The sequence below is a fragment of the Myotis brandtii genome, unplaced genomic scaffold (assembly GCF_000412655.1).
Source record: "Myotis brandtii unplaced genomic scaffold, ASM41265v1 scaffold4517, whole genome shotgun sequence".
Classification (NCBI taxonomy): Eukaryota; Metazoa; Chordata; class Mammalia; order Chiroptera; family Vespertilionidae; genus Myotis; species Myotis brandtii.
Genome location: NW_005367274.1, coordinates 82672 through 86440, shown reverse-complemented (window position 1 = coordinate 86440; position 3769 = coordinate 82672). Strand labels below are relative to the sequence as shown.

General features: G+C 49.9%; 1 long non-coding RNA gene across 1 annotated transcript; it reads left to right on the top strand.

The window, feature by feature from the left end:
- Positions 1 to 742: 742 nt before the first annotated feature.
- Positions 743 to 3769, top strand: LOC106727593. The gene is made up of 2 exons (XR_001363822.1): positions 743 to 789; positions 2329 to 3769. It is a non-coding gene; the product is annotated as an uncharacterized LOC106727593 (long non-coding RNA).

The following is a 3769-nucleotide window of genomic DNA, read 5'->3' as shown; positions in this document are numbered from 1 at the left end:
TTGCATGTTTTTTTCCCTTGTTTGTTGCTTTCAGTTTGATATCCCACACATGAGCGAAATGATATGGTTCTTTGCTTTTTCTGTCTGATGTATATCACTTAGCATGATACTCTCAAGGTCCATCCATGTTATTGCAAATGCTAAGTGTTTTGTCCTTGCTTATGGCTGAGTCGTATTCCATGGTGTGCATGTACCCCGTCTTCTCTATCCAGTCCTCTGTCGAGGGACACTTCAGTTGTTTCCATGTCTCGGCCACCGTGAATAATGTTGCAATGAACATTGGGTTGCATATGCCTTTGTGAATAAATGTTTTCAGGTTTTCGGGGTCGATACCCAGAAGAGGGATTGCCGAGTCACGTGGTAAGTCTATTTTTCATTTTTTGAAGACCCTCTGCACGGTTGTCCATAGTGGCTGCACCCATCTCCATTCCCACCGGCGGTGAGTGCGAGTTCCCTTCTCCACGGCCTCTCCAGCACCCAGCCACTTGTCTTGTTGCTAATGGCCTAACTGAACAGGGGCGAGGCGGTGGCTCGTTGCGGTTTTGATTGGCATTTCCCCAAGAGCTCATGGGGTTGAGTGTCTTTTCATGTCTCTGTTGTCCGTTGTAGGTCTCCTTGGGAGAGTGTCTGTGCAGGTCCTGTGCCCATTTTTCTACTGGATTGTTTTTTTGGTGTTGAGTGGTGTGAGTTCTCTGTGTATTTTGACTATGAGCCCTGTATCAGGGCTCTGGCCGTCTGCGAACACCTCATAGACACGGACAACAGTGTGGTGGTGACCAGAGGGAAGAGGTGTCAGGGAAAAGGGGGCCAACTACATGGTGACGGAAGAGGATTTGGCTTTGGGTGGTGAACACGCAACGGAATATTCAGATGTTGTGTCATAGACTAGTACCCTCGACACCTGTGTAATTTTATTAACCGGTGTCACCCCAATAAATTTAATGGGCACCATAAGGTTTTACAACCTCACATGTTGACAGAGATGTGCCATCATCAGACCTCACAGAGAACGTTGAAAGACGATAACATGGGTCAACTACTTTTGGGGGAAGAAAAGTGGCAATATTTCTTTTGAAACACAAAATAGTTCAAATGTCAGTGCTGCTTTGGGTTTTTAAAAGGATTTATTCGCGGTAACAATTGGAGACAGATGGAAATATATCATTATTTCTGTCTAAGACTTGGAATACCTATGTCTAAGAGAGGAGTGGTCCCTACCTTTCCTGGGAAGTTTTATTGAAGCTTGTGTGTTGCCTGGGACCTAGTGATCAATGCGGTAAGGATAGATGAACTCTTTTCTTGGCCATTTTCTGTCCCTGATTCTATCAAAGTAGCACTAATTTTTGTATTAATTTATTACATGGTGTTTCCTTATTTCCATTAGAAATCAATAGGAGACATGGCTCTTGAAAATCCTTCAGTATTTGAATACTGAAATTAGCACCTACAACCTATTCATTAGTCAAAGAAGATATGAAAAGAAATTTCCAGGCTGGGTGAAAATGGTGAAGGGATTAAGCAAAAAACACACAAAAAAACTCATAGGCACAGGCAACAGTGTGGCGATGACCAGAGGGGAAGAGTGGTTGGGGGAGGTAGAGGAGCGTAGAGGGGGAGACCAGTGGTGAAGGAAGGAGACTTGACTTGGGGTGGTGAGCGCACAATACAGTATACAGATGATGTGCTATAAAACTGTACACCTGAAACCTATATAATATTATTAACCAATGTTACCCCAATAAATTCCTTAAAAAATAAAAAACCTGTTTTAAATGTAGTAATGATCTAATAAAATTATTCTTTCTTCCCAGAAAAAAAAAAACTCCAAAAAAACACAACAGTATTTTAAACTGAATCAAGATGAAAACATAGCATATTAAAATTTATGGGATGCTGCTAAAGCTGTATTTAGGGGCAAAATTATAGCACTGTCTATCTTAGAAAGAAGACAGATTTCAAACCAGTGACTTTACAGTTGACTCTTGAACAACACAGGGTTGAACTGCATGGATCTACTAATATGTAGATTTTTTCCCCAGTCACTATATTGTAAAATTCTTTGGAGATTTGGAACAATCTGGAAAAAACTGGCAGGTGAACCGTGTAGAAAATTGTTTTCAAAGTTAGGTATGTCACATACATGTACATGCGAGTCAGCTTTATTCTTCACCAGCATAGAACATGCATGTAAAGCGTGACAGTTCATAGCGGCCCATGCTGACTGTGGTGCCCACTGTGCCCGTGTGTGAGCCGTTTGTCTGTCGTGTCAATTGTCTGTCGCAGTAAAAAGTATCTCTGTGGTTCTCCCATGTTTTTCATCGTGTTCAGTGCAAAACCATAGCCTCGGATAACACCATGGGACCCCCAGGAAGTGCCCCTGGTGACGCTGGAGTGAGCCCAAGGGAAACGTTACAACGGAAACTGCGTGGTGTGTGCTGATGGATGGAGGGGCGGCGGTGGCAGCGGTTGGATGGTTCAAGGCAAAGTTCAAGGTGAAGGGATCCCATGGGAAAGAAAAGGAAAGGAAGGACGCGAGGGGTCGCGAGCGGCACGGGGACCTCGCACTTCCTGCCGGACACCTTCTGCGTCTTGCATCGGGAGCGCCGTGTTCATGTGGGTGCAGGATCTATTGCAATAAAAAGACGCACGCCTATCGAGTCAAGGATGATTCCAGAAGAAAGCGAAGGCGTGAGAGGATCACGGGAAGCTGAGGGGAGGGGAGGATCTGAAGCTGGGAGAGGTGATGTCAGCCGAGGACGATGGGATCGTTTGGAAGGAGTTTGCTTAAGAAAAAATGAAATGTCAGAGCGACGGTGGCAGCGTCGAAGGGCTGAGTGGCAGCGGGCAGTTTGGGGGACCAGGAAGAGAGTGACGCAGGAGAAAGGACAGCGGCTGGAACAGGCGTGCAAGCAGGGGGTGCACCCCACACGGAAGGAGGGAGGAGGAAGGAAGAGAAGGGAGCACCAGGATGGAAGGCACGAAGGCGTGGCTGCCTCCGCTGTGTTGTGCGAAGTTGGGCTGATGAGCGGGCTGCCCCGGTCACGGAGCTGAAGGGAAGACAGACAGGCACCAGCTTGGGCTGGACGACAGAGACCTGGCCGAGGAGCCCCGTTGTCTGGATTGATTCCATCGGTGAGTTGTCTCAGGAGGAAGAGAGGACCCGGCCGGAGGGACTGCCCTGTGAAGCGCTTTGGAGGTGGACACAGCCCCTGGCCGCCGTCCCCGTGGGAAGCATCAGCGTGTCCGGGTCAGCCCGCCGACGGTGAGGACGTGGAAAGAGCGTTGGGCGCAGGACTCGACGGGAAAGATCGCCGAGCGAAGGAAGGGACCCCCGCCGGCGAGAGGTACCACCTTGGAGGCTGCGAGGGTGAGGCCGTCAGAGTCGCCGTGGTCGCGAGAGAAAGGGCCCCACAAGCCATCGGGCCGGAGCGTGTGCACTCCTGTGGAGAAGGGCCGGTGCCGTGCACATCACTTCTCAGGACTTCAGGAGCCAATCTCAGACATCATGAACAAGAGCGGGGCTCGCGCAGGCGGGCGGGCTCGGGGACATGGCAGAGCGAGACACACCGCCCCAGGAGTGCACAGGGGACGGACGGACGGACGGACGGCGTGATGGAAACGAGAGCCTCGGGACGGCCGAGGAGGAGGGAAGAGGGACGCAGAGTCGTCAGCCTGGCGGAGGGTCCGGTTCGTGGAGACTGACTGGACTTGGTTTGGAACGTGGGCGCCGGAGCGAAAGCCAGCGCTGGGAGAGCCGTGGGCACCGGCC